Below are 16,173 nucleotides of genomic sequence, written 5' to 3'. Positions count from 1 at the left end.
CCACAAAAGTCAAGAAGCTCAGCATCGGTAAACGAGGCAAATATTGATCAATGGAACAGAACAGAGGCAAAGCTGCGGAGACATAAAAAGATCCGTGGTTGCCAGGAGTGGGGGTGCGGAGGTGAACAGGTGGACACAGGAGTTTTAGGGAGTGAAACTACTCTGTATGGCACGCTAACGGTGGGTACATGTCCTTACACATCTGTTCAAACCCACAGGATGTACAGCACCAAGAGTGAACGCTAATGTAAACTGTGGGCTTTGGTGATGACAATGTCTCAGTGTAGGTTCATCAGCTGTAATTAATGTCCCATTCTCCAGGGGGGGCTGCGGAGAACCAGGGAGGCTGTGCATGTGCTGGGGCCGGGGGGTGGGGAGGCACCCAAGGGAACTCTCTGCGCTTTCCTCTCAATTCTGCTGTGAACCTAAAACTGCTCTAAAAATAGTCTATTTTTTTACATGAAGCCAGTGGGAACTCTTAGCCAAGCTGACCCAGGGGTGTGATATGGAGGTTTGGGGCACAGTCCAGGTGCCCGGGATTGAAAACCCACCTGCTTCTCCCTGATGCCAGCGCTCGGGGCCCTGGGTGTCCACCCACCCCGCCTGGGCTCACACCTGCCCCCTATTCCAACATCCCGGCCATCACCGAGCCCACCTGCTCTGCCTCGTTCCTGCCCAAGGCCAACAGCAAAACAGCTCCGCCCCGAATACAAACACGTGTGGCCAAGACGCAGCAAATGAAAGCCACGTGAGCCCTCGGCGGGCCCCGGGCCCCTCCCGGGCTGTGGCTGCCCTGTCCCACCGCGCATGCAGGCGGTCTGGGGCAGGAGCTGAGACCCGCCCGGGCCACCACGGGGGGCAGGACTGGGAAGCAGGCCTCAGCGACACATTTCCACTCGATGCAAGAAAACGGGCCCCTAGGAGCAGCCACGCGAGTGAGGAGAAACGCTGTCCCAGGCCATTCATTCGAAATAAAGCCCGTCCCATTGAGAACTCCGTAAGTGGCAGCCCAGTTTCAACATTCCAGTTGGTACAGGGCCAACTGTTTAAAACTGAAAATCAAAGAGCCCTTTCTGGGCGATTCCCAGGCACTGAGGCAACAGGGGAACACAGCAACCCCCACCTGAGAGCTGCCTGACCCCCGCCAAGAAGCCCAGAAGTTACCCCACAGGTTCCGAACTTTCCAGCAAGACAGAATTACATGGGTAAGCCCTTCATGACGTTGCGTTGACTGGGCTCCTGGGTCTTAAGGGCGCCACCTCCCAGTTCAGGGGGACCTGACAAAGCCAATCCCACCATCCTGAACAGCCGCCTCCCCCGTTGGCATCACTTCGAACACAAATTCCAGGAGCCGCTCCAAGCTGGAAGGACCCAAACAGAACAGGAGCCATGCCCAGGGAACCAGGGAACACACCCTTCTCGGATAATGGCCACCCAGCCCGGGGTCAGACGTCACACACCCAGGGCCCGTGGACTTGCCACGTCTCTTTCCGTCTCTGTCTCCCGTGTCCTGGAGGCACTTCCTGTGAGTGCAGGAAATGAGCCTGAACCAGGCCTCACCTGGGAATGAGTTCCTGGCAGGTGGGACGATGGGAAAAACAAAAACCTCAGGTGCTGGGCCCACAGCTCCCTCCTCCCCATCAGACTGACCTCCTGGGCCTGGGTCTCAGCAGGAGTCTCAGGCCCCCAGCCCTGGCCCTGGGCCGCCGCCAGGGGGCAGCATGGGGCCACCCCCACAGCTCCGCCCCCATCACAGGCTCAGTCGCAGCACCTGTCAGGCCTGGGCGTGACCCTCTCCAAGGCCCTAGGAGGCAGGTTCACCTCATAGAAGGAGAAAGGAACATGCATCGTCCCACACACGTGATTGGCAGGTGCTGAGAGCTATACCGCCCCCAACAAGGGCTCTATAGGAAGGTGGTGGGAAATAATGCAAACACTCACTGATGTGCCCCGTAGCTTAGGAATCTAGGCTCACAAAGCCGCTCCCCACCACCGGTCAGACGCGGCACTGAGATCTCAGCCACCTGCAGTCTCTGGAGGGTGCAGTGCGCCAAGGCCAAGGCAAGAGCACAAATGAGAGGAAGCCAAGTCATTGTTTGATAGCTCAGACTCAGGTTGTGAGTGAGGCTGGGGCATCCGTGTTCCCAAGGTGGACTCATCCCCTGCCCTCCCCACTCACTCCCTAAAGGCGACCCTGGGTGACCAGCATCACAAACTCCAGGGCCCGCCCTGGGCCAAGGGGTCCCGGTGGGAATCTGGTGGAACAGGAAACATCTCCTGGCCCAGTCTGGGTGGGGTCCTCCCTCAGCAAGGCTGGCCAAACCCCACGCACCCCTACTGGAGGCCACTTCACTGGGCCACCGAGCTTCTGACTCACCGGCGAGGCTCAAGCCACCCGCAGAGGGGAGCCTGGAGAATCAGGGCTGCATCCCACGTGCCCCAGCCCCACCTCATCCTGCCTCCCTCCCCCACCCCCAGCCCATGCACCTATGCAACCACCCCTATTGCCTGGGGTCCCCACCAGTTTAGGGGGGGTACACTGGCAAATGGTCCCCCAATTAGAAAATCCAAGAGAAAGAACTAACAAGCCACTGAAACCAACAGAGAGACGCAAGCGAGTGGGCGGGCAGGCCGGAACTCAGAAGTCACCAGCTCTTCCGCACCAGCCATAATCAGCTAGGAAAGGAGGCAGGAGGCGGGGATAACCCCGCTGACCACAGCGACAGGAGCTATGAAATACCTAGCAATAAATGCAGCAGGAAATGTACCGAGCGTATGTGAACAAAGCAATAAAACACGGCCGAAGGATGCAAAGGCCTTCTAAATAAATCAAAATACCCAGATAAGAAAAAAATAATAAAAAGTCTCCTCTCCCCCAAATAAACCTCCAGGACAATTCCAGTCAAAATCCCAATCAGATTCTGGGATGCATTTAGCTTACTCTAAAGCGTATCTAGCAGAAGAAATATATGAGAAAGGTTGGGAAAAATATTAAAAAGAAAAGGAAGAGGTAATGCTCACAGACAATAACAAAGTGTAACAAAAAAACAGAGTAACTTACACAGTAGATGTCGGCACAAGAATACACCAATAAATTAGAATTGAGAGTTCAGAAACAGGAGAGACACAGCCCAAGACACAGAACAGCTTAATATACAACAAACACAGCATCTCGAAAGAGAGATAAAGATGGTTATTAATAAATCACGTTGGGAAACCGAATGTTCACTTGAAAAATCTACATCTCCAACTCCACACCCTTTCTAAAAATGAATTCGACACGAATAGAAGATGTAAAAAAAAAACAGAACTATCAATATCAAAAGAAAAATACATACAGGGGGGTGGTTACAGACACTTAGGATAGGGAAGTCCTTTTTCTGAGTAAGAGACAAAATTCAGGGGATATAAAAGAAAAGCTTGAGCCCGGCCGGGCGTGGCTCAGCAGTTGAGGGTCGACCTAGGATCCAGGCGATCAGGGTTCGATTCCCGGTCAGGGCACATACCTGGGTTGTGGGCTTGATCAATGACTGTCTCATCATTGATGTTTCTCTCTCTCTCTCTCTCTCTGAAATCAATAAAGATATATTAAAAAAAAAAAAAAAAAGAAAAAGAAAAGAAAAGCTTGAGCCCGGTCGGGCGTGGCTCAGCGGTTGAGCATCGACCTAGGATCCAGGAGATCGTGGTTCGATTCCCGGTCAGGGCACAGGCCCGGGTTGTGGGCTCCATCCCCAGCAGGGGGCGAGCAGGAGGCAGCCGATCAGTGACTCTCATCATTGATGTTTCTCTCTCTCTCCCTCTCCCTTCCTCTCTCTGAAATCAATATGATATATTTTAAAAAGAAAAGCTTGATAGATTTGACAACATAAAAATTCCACACTTTTGCCCAAAGATGCCTTTAAATGAGGTCAGAGGACAAAAGCCATCTGGGTGGACATATGTGCGGTGTAGACGGCCAACGGGCAACAACCCTCCTGGGCTAAGAACAGCCATCGGTCAGCAAGGAAGAGATGGGCAAGTCAACAAAAGGACAGGCAAGAACGTGAAAAGGGAACTAAAAGCAGAAATTCAGACTATAATTAAGGATACGAGAAGGTCTTTTTTCATCCATAATCTCGTTTAAATACGTTTTCATTGATTTTAGAGAGAGAGGAAGGGAGAGGGAGAGAGAGAAACATCCTCCGTCGGCTGCCTGCTGGGGATCGAGCCCACAACCCAGGCGAGTGCCCTGACAGGGAATCAAACCGGTGACCTCTTGGTGGCCAGGACAACATCCAACCAACAGAGCCACCCTAGCCAGGGCTCATTCATAATTTTAAATAAGTGATACCCACAGGACCGGGTGACACTACAAAGACTGAGCATGTCCAAGAGTGTCCATTGGCGAGGACATGGGGACACAGCTGTCCCGCGCAACCAGTATCACTTAAAATGGTTACAACATCCCCAGAGAGCCACCTGGTGATTTCTGGTCACCTCAGAAAGACAGGCTCATGCATTCGGCCCAGCAGGTTGCCTCTGGAACCCACCCTGCAAAGACATCCCACACACGCACAAGGACATGCATGTGAGACTCTACCTTCCAGAATGACCCACGAGTTCATTGAGAAGTGAAGAGTCAAACAGGAGAGAGAGGAGCTGGGCAGAGAAAGGTGGGCCTCCCGTCTGCCCCCCTCTCAGGTTTATCAGACTCAGGATTTGAGAATGAGACTAAACAACCAAGCACTTTAAAATTCATCGCCGGAAGGTTCCTGTGGAATCTGCTTCCACATATAGAAAGCAGTCTTTTTTTTCTTTCCCCAAGCACTTGCTTCAAAGTCCAATTTGGGGGAACTGACTGATCCATTTTAGGTTCTTCAACCAGAGGAAATTTAAAAATTCTTCCATCCAGCTCAACAGAACGGATCCATGAATTTATTGCTCCTGCAAAGGAAGGCAAAGCTCCTTGTGGGGCTGCAGAACTTGGCAGCTTTTCCTTGGATCCTCAGGGATCCTTTTCCCTGTCCTCCAATGGCTCTGAGAGGACAGGACGCTGGGCCACGGCCAAGGTGGCAACCAGCCATTGGACTCACCTGCACCCGAGGGGAACTGGCCGTTCAGGAACCGAGGGCTTGGCATCAACCCATTTGCCAAGTCACCGGAAAAATGAGATATTGTCAAAATAAAGAGCAGCTCGTGAGCCCAGGTTTGGGTTCCCCATCCACCAGGCCAGCCCCCGGCATTGGGGGTGGACAATCAGGAAAGGGATGTCTCCCAGGAAGAATGTGACACCTGCGTTGTCAGCCCTACTCCGGCCTGTGTGTCATGGAGAAGGCTCTGAAACTCCCCATAGGCTCCCCCCCGAGTTGCTAGTTTCCTCTCCAAACACTACAGCAAACCTGGGGGTATGGATCAGGAGCCTGGGTGCTTCCTGGGCTCCAAGTGGGAGGCTTTGGGGAGCAGGCTGGGTCCCAGGTAGGCCCATCCGACTTTCCATAAACCTCCGCCATCCTGTTGGCTCCATGAGACCACCCATGATGGAACGTGTGCCCACTCACAGCAGGGATCCCGACCCAGCTTCTCCCTGCCCTGTGGGGCTATACTCCTTGTATGTCAGCTAAAAGAGATGAAATTGCTCAAAATCGGGGTTTCCGCTACCAAGCAGGCCTGCTTTCCTGTTTCCCTGCCAGGGTCCCCTTCCTGTGGGAACAAAGCCTGTCCCACTGAAAATCCTCAGCACCAGCCCGGCCCCCACACACTCTACTCTCCCTTCTTGCTGAACCGTCCACTGCACACACATCAGCTTTGGTCCACGCTGCCTTCTGTGGCCAATGTCACCCCCTAAAAAATGGCCACTGGTCACTAACTGTAAGAGACCCCGGGGCTGATGGGTGAGGGCAGTCTCTAGGACATCCACACATGGCCTGCTGTCTTTTCCCGGCACACGCAGGACGGAAGCAGAGGCCCAGGCGCTGCTAAGCACGATCATCAGACCAGGACACCTGCCCGGCAGGCCTTCGAGTTCACTGGATGGGCGCGTCTCACTAGGGAAGGCCCCCAGCACCCAGGCAGACTGCATCTGAGAACACAGCTCTTTCCAAGTCCCCAGAAATCTGTGCCCTAAAACAGTCTATTTTAAATACTAAACTGAACTTTCTCCCCGTTGTCATGGGGGCAGTACAGGAGGACCAACAGTGACCACAAAGCCAGAGTCTGGACCTGGATGAGGGGGGACAGTGACACTCAGAGCCCAGAGGCCCAGGTGGTAGGACTCTAACTGCCCTGCAATTTTTTTTAAACAGGCTTTATTTTTCAAAAGTACAGAGTTCCCATGTACCCTCACATCCAGTTTCATTAACATCTTACATTAATGTCGTACACCTGTCACCAGGTGGTGTCAACCTTGATCCCACAGAGCCACCACCCACAACTGCTAGGCTGACCCACAGGAATTGTTTGTACACACCATTTCCTCCTGATCTCTCTCCCTAAAGCACTTTTGTTTCCTACTCACTGAAACCACATAGCATATGAACCTTAAAACACTCGGGTGTTTGCACCTTTTTTTATTTTTATTATTGATTTTAGAGAGAGAGAGCGAGAAAGAGAGAAAAGGGAGAGAGAACAACATCGATTTGCTGTCCTACTTACTGAAGCATCACCGGTTGATTCTTGTATGTGCCCTGACCGGGGATCGAACCCACAACCTTGGTGTATCGGGACGATGCGCTAAGCAACTGAGCTATACAGCCAGGGCTGTGTCTGGTTTTCTTTGAGAGCACAGCTCCTCCACGTGCAGGAAGAAGAAAAGCTCATTTCATCCAGACAACTTATCCATATCGATTACCCGTGTATAGATCTCAGGATCCTCCTTGGGTTGATGGGCTGATTTCATTTAGAAAATATAGTTTGTACCTACATATTAATAAGCGCTCATGGGAATGGCGAGATTTCATTATCTCACACTAAATTAAATGTAAGCTTGATTTCCATATTATTCTTCCACCAGAAAGATAAGCCATGAGTCAGTCAGTCCAAAGTTCTTGAAAATTCCAAGGTGATATACTGTTTTCCCCACTTTTTATTGAAATATATGTACTGAAAAGCTTTGTATCATAAATTGGAACTCACCCATGCAAACCAACAGCCAGATCAAGAAATGGGGCAATGGCCAGGCCAGTGTGGCTCAGTGGTTGAGAGTCAACCCATGAACCTGGAGGTCACAGCTTGATTCCCGGTCAGGGCACATGCCCGGGTTGCTGGCTTGATCCCCAGCAGGGGAGGTGCAGGAGGCAGCCGATCAATGATTCTCTCATCATTGATGTTTCTCTCTCTCTCCCTTTTCCCTTCCTCTCTCTGAAATCAATAAAAACACACACAAAAAAAGAAATGGGGCGATGTCAGCACCGGTTGCCCTTCTACCCATGGAACCATGCAGTTGAGACTCTAGCGTCTGAGTTTTTCACTCAACATTAGAGGCAAGACTCATCCATTCTGTTGTGCACACGAGTGTCCACTCTCAGCTCGCTGTCTGGTGTTCCACGTGGAAGTAAACTTCAGTGGCCTCTAAGGGAGCTGTGGACCCTGAGCAGGAATAGGGCTCCAATGCCATCCCACATTCTCCAGCCCCCCCTCACACACTGACTCGTCACCCAGCTCTAAACAGGGGTCAGGAGAAACCTGTTAGATGGACGGACGGATGGATGGGTGGGTGGATGGATGGATGGGGGTTGATGGATGGGTGAGTAGGTGGATGGGTGCATGTGTACATGGACAGATGGATGAATAGATGGGTATCGGATGGGTGGATGGGTGGGTACCTGTGTGGATGGATGGGTGAGTGGATGGATGAATGCATGGATGGGTAGGTGAGTGGGTGGATGCATGGATAGGTGAATGAGCTCCCAGCAAAGAAAAGGAGGTTGGAGGGGTACTAAAGTGAAGGGCACCTGCCCCAGTGTTAGCATCGAAGAGGCCCCTTATACCGAAGGACTTCGAGGTAAAGAACAGGGGTGGGGTGAGGGGCTGTCACTTAAGTGCCCGAACCCTACATTTCCACTGTTAGATAAATCTCCCTACATGGTGGGGAGCAGGAACAACACATACAGAGTCAAGGCAGGGTTCCCAAAGCAAAGAGGAGAGAAAGCGGGCGGGCACACCCGGGGTCCCCGGGGGGAGCTCCCCACACGAAGCTGGCAGTGCCTGTGCCTCAGTGTCGCACCCAATGCAGCAGCCCCAGTCACCGCTGCTGATTAAGCACCCACCAGCATAATCAAGAAGAAAGCCATTCTTAGTAAAACGCAATTCATGTCAAAGCCAAAATCTGCTAAAGCCCAAAGGAGAGACACAACCAGGAGTTCCTGGTCCGGAGAGGCTCCTGCTCTCAGAGCTACCCACCCAAGAAATAGCGCAGGTGTCCCCCCAGAACCGAGAGCAGACCACGCGTGCAACCTGTCCTGCGTGGGCACGCTCCTCTCCAGCACCCGAAATGCTGAGAAAAGACGCAGGCAGAATCCTCACCAGACATGCACACAAAGCAAGGCGCACGCAGCAGGGGCTGTGGGTCAGGCTTAGCTCGGGGCCAGTCCCAGCGGGAACTGTCACCAACACCACCCACTCGGTCTAGCCGAGGGGCTCAATGCAGCAGGCAGTCCAGGCGGGCAGCACTGCGACCCATGGCTAGGACCAATCAGCCATCACCACTCAGCCACCGGCTGTCACCATTACCAGCCAGGACCAGCTGGAGAGCCCGCGTCAGTGCCCCGTGTCTGAGGCCTTGCAAGTGAGGGAGAAGCACACATACCCCTGAGGCCCGTGACAGGCACTGACCACAATGACCTGACACTTTGCTGTAACAAAATGCACTCGTCTCATCTCACTCCACTCTCACTGCAGCAACTCGGGGGTGACAAGGAAGGAGGCACAGCCCTGTGTGCCTTTCTCAGGAGCCAAGTCCAACTCTGCGCAGTGGTGTTGGCGGGCTGCTGGAGGCAGAGCTGGCTCTCCAGGGTTTGATCCCTAACACAGGCCCCGCACCGCTTCAGCCCACCCGTGGCAGCTGTCACCAACTCTGGGTAACGGGGACAGATGTCAGAGCACATGGCTCACTTATTACCCCAAAAGACGGAGACACATAAGCTGGGTTTTATTGGAACAATGCACACACGCCCTGCCGGAGGGACCAGGGAATCCATCATTCCTAAATGCACACGCTCACTCCATTAACCACGAGTCTCCTGTTCTTGAAACAATGGATTTTTCCAAGGTGACTGACAATCAAACCAACCGGGGAAAGCTACACCCTACTTTTTTTTTTTTTTTTTCTAATTAAATTAACGATGTGCCCTGGCAGAGTGGTTCAGTTGACTGGAGCATCATTCGTGCACCAAAAGGTTGCAGGTTCGATTCCCCGTCAGGGCACACACCTGGGTTGTGGGTTCGATCCCATCAGGGCTCGTAGGGAGGCAACTGATCAATGTCCCTCTCACATTGATTTTTCTCTGTCCCTTTCTCTCTAAAAATCAATAAAAACATATCCCCGGGTGATTTTAAAAAATTAACAATGCATAAAACAGTCCAGAGAAATGCATATTTAGAGTTAAAAGTATAGATCCTAACTGAAAACTCTAAATACCAATACTGTCCTAGTCATTGACTATTTACTACTAGAATTTGTTCAGAACAAGTCCCTGAGCACTTCAGAGCCTCGCGGCTCTTTGCACAGTTGATTCTAGGGACAGAAAGTGCAAAGAATCCCTCTCAGCTCCAGGTGCAAAAACGGGAACACTTCACAGACCACCAACCATGTCAGCTGCTTTCCTGGATGGCGAGCTCCCAACTCCCCTTGCTGTCCCCACAAGGGCTCCCGCCCCTGATCATCTGGGACACATCCAATACTCCTCAACTGCCACCCAGTGCTCACATCCACTGGTCACCAGCTATTAGATTCTCTAGTCACATGTTAAAAATTAACCCCTGTACGATTCACACCAGTGGTCATAAGTCCTTGTCATGCTCACTCTGTTTATAAGCAGATCTAATGCAAGCTGGGGTGACGCAGGGGATTAGAGAATGTGGGCCTTGCATCAGCCCACCACGGACTGGAACCCCGAGCACGCTCTGTGCTCTGGGACAAGTCACAGCAGCCTGGTCCTTGGCTTCCACACGGCCTCTCAGGCTTGGCCGGAAAACAGAGGAACAGAACTCAGCGCACAGGAGCCCGACGAGGTGTATTAAATCCTGGTCAGTCCCTCCATCCAAAACTTCCCTTGAATACTGAGGCACTTCGGCTTTCAGAAAACCCCAAGATGCAAACATGTTCTCAGTCAACAGACGCAGGAATCTCGACCATGGGGTTTTCTTTTTGCATTTCGGTCCCTCGAACACAGAACAGCACCTGACATCAGGATGATGCTCGGAGCTTAAAAAGTGCTGACGCGACACTACGCTCCCTCGCTAGGCTGTGGCTGACACTGGCAAACTTGACCCGTCAGGCTCCCAGTGAGGTAGGAGAGGCCACAACAGGTCTGAGGCCACACGGGCGCCCACACAAAGGATGCCCTCCCCCGGCCATCAGAACAATACCTCGCACCCGTTCCATACTGCGTTTTGCTTGTGGCTCAAAATGACCGTGGCAGAAGGTGTAACGTGTGATGGCAGAGGCTGAGAGAGATTCTCCAAAGCTGGTGGCTCGCCCAAGGCCCCAGGGATGAGTGGCAGAGCCGGGTTTGAACTGCCATTCTCCTGCTAAAACCACATGCCTTCCCAGGCAAGGGAACCCAGGCCGGGAGAGGCAGGAGGGGAGGCTTCAGGAAGGGGGGGCTGGCCAACAGGGACAGGCAGAGTGGCTGGGAGCCTCAAGACAGAAGGCACAAGACAAGTTTAGAAACATCCAGATGGAGGAAGAAGGGAACCTGGGCAAGAAGGTGCCCTGTTCCCAGCACTCCATATCCCAGGTGGCTGCAGGGATTACGCCGAGATGGCTCTGACAGCGGGGACAGCCCAACTGTCAACCATCCAAAGGACCGAAAATCCAAAAGGGAATTTCTCTAAAGAACCAGAGTGCCCACTCTTGGGGTTGGCCTGCCTCCCCAGCCAGGCTGTCCTCTGGCCTGGGTGACAAATGACCTCAGCCACACAATTCTCTGGCTCTTTCCTGCCTGCCCACTGAGTGCTGGGTTCTCAAGGAGATTCCAAGTGTGACTATAACTCGGTTCCAGCCCTGGTACCGGGGAAAGAGGGAGCGGGGAGCCAAGCTCGTGCTGAAAGGAAGAACCTCACTCCTGAGCCTGCATTCATTCATTCACCCCGCAAGCAGCACCAAGGGTCTACAAGGCGCCAGGCACCGCTCCACTGCCAGGGATACAGAGGGGGACAAAGTTTTTACGTTGGCGCGCCAAGAAACAGACAATAACCAAATGAGTATTACATATAAATAACAAATTGTACGTTAAGGCCCTGGCTGGTGTGGGTCAGCGGTTAGAGTGTCGGCCGGCTCACCAAAGGGTTGCGGGTTTGATCACAGTCAAGGGCATGTACCTGGGTTGCAGGTTTGGCCCCAGTTGGGGCATGTGTGGGAGACAACCAATCGATGTGTCTCTCTCACATCGATGTTTCTCTCTTTCCCCCTCCTTCCCTTCCACGCTATCTAAAAATCAATGAAAAAATATCCTTGGGTGGGGATTAACAACAAAATTCTATGTTAAGTACTAAGAAACACAAAGCGGGGTTAATGAGAAAGGGGGAGCGATGCTGATTTCTGCAGGCTGGTCAGGAAGCTGGCATATACACAGAAAATCAAGTAAGTGAGGGAGAAAGCCAGGTGGCCATCTGGACCAGGCACATGCCAGGTTGGGGAAACAGCAGGTGCAAAGGCCCTGAGGCAAATCTGAGGACCGGGGATAAGCAGGAAAGAGTCCATATTCAGCTGGGGTCATCAAAGACAGACATGAGGACCCTGGGGCTCATGTGACAGGTGGGATGGGGTGAGGACAATGCAGAGGAAGCCTAGGCAGTGAGCCTGGCTGCCTGCAGCCTGGACAGCTTGGAGGGACCAGGGTTGGGAGCAAGGGAGGGAACTGGAGAAAATGAGGCTAAGGACTGTGGGAGCGGAGGGGGTTGTGGGGAGCCACTGAGGGCTTGAGCAAGGGACACCAGACCTGGCGTGGGCCCAACATGGGGCAACCCCACAGTCCCACCTGGGAAACCCCACAGCCAGTGAAATGCAGAAAGAAATCCTAGTTCATGCAGCAACAGCATCCCACCAATGCATATGGTTCCCAAGCCCCACAGGCTGTGTGACCTTGAGGTCCCTCTCCTCCCCAGGCTCCCTTGTGCATCGGATTGAGGACAGGGACAGCCAAGGACTGGTTGCAGGAGAGGAGAGAGAAGACTTCGCCCACGACAGCTGACTCAGCCTGTGCCAGCAGGCTGCTCTGAGACACCAGCTGGACCCAGCCCAGGTGGTGGGTGGGGGCCTCAGGGTGGGGAAAGGAGTCAGAAATCCTCCCAGTGGGCACATGGCCTAACCACCAACCGGGCACCTGGGCCACCTTTTGGTGAGCCCTCACCTCAAACGTGACCCATGTCGGGATGGAGCTGCATCACTCCCCATAGGTCCCCATTTCTCACAGCCAACCAAGGTCAGGGCTGTGCCTCTCAAGGCTCTCTCCCACCGTCTGTTTCTCTAAGGCCAGGCTGCAAGGCATGCTGGATCTGCCCCTTGTTTCAGACCACCCTTGAGGTCAGCCAGCTGGTCAGCCAGGGTTCCGCACCCACCTGCCCTCTCGGACTCACCCTGACAACCAAGGTTTCTCCAAGTCTCTAGACCGTCCTGCCACCAGAGGCCCTCACCTGTTGAGTCGCCAGGTCAGGCCGGCAAAACAAAGGACAGGGACAAGTGCTGGGGAGAGGCTAAGGCCTAGGGCAGGGGTGCCGTGCACCCAGGCTCTGCCCCCGCTGTCCTCCCAGGCGGGCCTCAGAGCTGCTGATTCAAACAGAGCCCAACCTGAGGCCAGCCTCCCCATGGGCGTGTTTTTCCTCTGAGCTCCTCAGCGTGTCTAGGAAAGATCAAGGTGTCTTAGAGCTTGCTCTCAGCTTCCAGGGGTGTGACTGGCGTCTTTTACAATTAGCTTTTATTTTTATCTAGCATTTCTTAACTCAGTTGGCGAACTGGATTATTTATGCGCCTCCATTTCACAATCCATCCCCACCAATTATTCCCGTGAAACTAATATTTTATTTTTTTAAAAGGGAGAGAGAAGTACTCAAGGGACAGCTATGCAAACACGTGGACCCATGTCGGGTCTGGGGTGTCAGCGAAAGCAAGCAGAAGTGGGAGAGAGGAAGAAGTTGACCATCACCTACTTGGCCCTCCCACCATCACCCACCTTGCCTCTCATGCTCACACCCACCCATCTGGTTCAGCCCACAAGTCTCCCAGGCACAGAAGCCCAGACCCTGGGGATGGAAAGGCTGTCGGTGGGGAGGTGCAGAGCTGTGCTCCCAAACAAATGACCATAGGTCTGGAGAGACAGGCTCACACAGGAGACTGCTGGGGTGCCCATGGCTCTGTGCCCACCTGCCCTCTTGGACTCTCCCTAACCACCAAGGTCCAGACACGCCCAGCTCCGGAGACCACTCCAGGCGTCTCCCCTCCAGTGCTGGTGGTGCCCACCAGGAAGGCCGCCAGCTCAGCAAGCTCCAACTGGGTCACTAATGCCCTGGACATGTGTCTGTGTCGCTGACCACACAGGAGACCCTCTCCAGCCCAGGCTACAGATGGAGGCAGCACAGCCAGCCACCCTGGGGTGAAGGCCCAAGGCAGGGAGTTCTGGCAGCTCTGGGCTAGGGAACCAGACCTTGTCCCCTGCCTGGAGGACTGCCCAGGAGAGGAGGGGAGGGGAAGCCCCCCATCCCCATCTGCCTCACCTCGCCAGGGGGACCACTAACCAGAGGCCCGAGCAGCTGGCCACCCACAGCTCTGGACGCCTGCAGGGCACCTCCAACGTGCAGCTCAGGAAAAGTTGTTTGTTTCCCTTGCATGCTTGAAGCTTTCGGGTCATTATTTCTAAAACAACTGTTCTTTGTCAAAGAGAAAGAGGGGGGAAAAATCCCAGAAAGGGGGGCAGAGGCTGAAGAGGCAGAGACGGCTCAGCCTACAGGACCAAGCCCTGCAATGAGATACCCCAGTGTGGGTACCTCGCCGGCTGCGCAGCCAAGAGTGAGATAGCCCGACCCCTGGAAGGCCGAATCTGAATGTATCTGAAAAGAATGAAGCCTTCCTTCTGCAAGTAAATTCTAAGTTAAGACTCGGAGGGTCCATCTCGGCGTCGGCTCGGGGAGCCTCGGGCAGGCTGCGCACCGCGGGAGCCCTCCGGAGCCCTGGGCGCTGCGCCCTGGGCAGTGCGTCCCCAGCCCTGGCACGCGGGCCCCGCGCAACGCCCAGCTCGGGGGCGGGGGGCTCGGACCTCGGGGCAGCGGCGGGAAGAGGCCGGGCCGACGGGACAGGACCCCGCCGGCCCAGCCCCGCGCCGCAGGCCCGGAGGACCAGGTGAGCGGAATTTTTAATTGAGGAGTTTCCCCCGCTGGGCCTCGTTAGAAAGCGCAAAGCGGAGGGGGCGAAGATCGGGCTCGGCTCCCCGGGAGGCAGGGAACCCCGAGGCGCCCCCAAACTCGGGAGTTGCCGCCCGGAACCGGGACTTGGTGCGCCGCCGGTCCCCGCGGAACCCGAGCGACACCCCCGCCGGCCCGCGAGACGCCGGCTCGGCCCCGCAGGTCCAGGGGAGCCGGTCCGCACCCCCACCCCCCAGCCCGCGCCGGGTCCGGGGGCCAGCGCTGCGGCCGCCGCAACCCGCCCCCGCCCCCGCCGGCCCGCCCCGGGCTGCGGCCGGGCCCCCGCTTACCTGGGCCGGGCCGGGGCCGCGCGGCTGCCCGGCCACCCCGCCGCCGCCGCAGCTCTTTGTGAGCCCGCGCCGCGCACCGCGCCCGCTGCGGGCCCGGGAAGCTGGATGGCGGCGGGCGCGCCCCGGACGCGGCGTGCGCAGGGCCGTCTCCGCCGCGCGCCCCGCACCGGCCTCTCCGCCGCCCCCCGCCCAGGGCGCGGGCTCGGAAGACGCCGGCGGGCCCCCCGCGCGGCCGGCGGAAAGCGAGGACAAAGGTGCGGCCGGGCCCTGTCCCCTCCCCCGAGCCCGGCGCCCGGACGGTCTGCGGGCGGGCGCACCTGGGGCCGGGTCCTGCGGGGTCGATCTCGGGGACCCGGGCCGGAGCCTGGGCTCTGGCAGCCGCGGCGCCCCAACTGCCCCGGGCCTGGGGAGCACACAGGTTCCCGGGCGGGGCGGGCCGGACCTGCCGGACCGGGGGCCCGGGGGGTCTGGGGCTCCCGCGCGCACGGCGGCGACGGCGAGGCTCCCGGCGCCCACCCAGCCCCACGCGCGGTGCTGCCCCCTGGCGGCCGGGAGCGCGCGCGGCGCGAAGGGGCCGGGGTGGCCGCGCCCTGCTCGGCCCCGCGCGGTGCTGTGAGCGAGGGGGGGCGGCGAGAAGCCCTCGGGGACTGCAGCGTCGGGAAGCCCCACCTGCCAGCGGCGGTCCCCACCGCAGATCCCCAGGTCGCAGGCTGCATTCCAGGTCGTCTCTCCGCGTCTCTGGTACCCACCCATCCCCCCATTTCTGGTACCCTGCGCTGCCTTAGCCCTCGACTGCTGGCCTCCCCTATGGCATGGCCTCACCCCAGGCCTTCCTGTCCTGAATGGAGAGGACCCCAAGTCCCACACACACCCAAGGAGAGTCGGGGATCCACCCCCACAGTGTGAATAACCCCCGTCGAAGCCCTTGAGGTTGAGCTGGAGAGGCTGGTGTCACCTTGACCCCTCTTGCCCTTTGATTCGGCCCCAGGGCCCATGTGGTCACCTGTGGGTTCTACCTGGAGAAGAGCATGGGGTGCTGTCTGCTCAGAGCCCAGGCTTAGGCCGCTCCTCCCCCAAGCCCTGATCATTCAGCTTGTTTTCTTGTTTGCTGGTGGGGGTGTTCTGAAGAAGGGTGCCACAGGGGGAAGAGGAGGCCTGGGGGTGAGGGGAGCCCCCCTCCAGCCGAGAGGGGGCTGGAGAAGCCGAGTCCTGAGCCAGCCTGTGGCAGACTTGGTGTGGGCTTCCTGTGGCCTTGAGCTCTTGGGCCCCCTCCTACGCCTCAACCCCCTTG

General features: G+C 56.0%; 1 protein-coding gene across 1 annotated transcript in view; it reads right to left on the bottom strand.

The window, feature by feature from the left end:
* Positions 1–15,145, bottom strand: part of APBA2 (amyloid beta precursor protein binding family A member 2) — a 79,840-nt gene extending 64,695 nt beyond the window's left edge. Inside the window, exon 1 of the mRNA XM_081124676.1 lies at positions 14,883–15,145. The gene's annotated coding sequence lies outside the window, so the exon portion shown is untranslated. The remainder of the gene's footprint in view (positions 1–14,882) is intronic.
* Between the last annotated feature and the right edge of the window lie 1,028 nt (positions 15,146–16,173).

This window comes from Miniopterus schreibersii (assembly GCF_964146895.1).
Source record: "Miniopterus schreibersii genome assembly, chromosome: 22".
Taxonomy (NCBI): Eukaryota; Metazoa; Chordata; class Mammalia; order Chiroptera; family Miniopteridae; genus Miniopterus; species Miniopterus schreibersii.
This window is presented reverse-complemented; position numbering and strand designations above follow the sequence as displayed.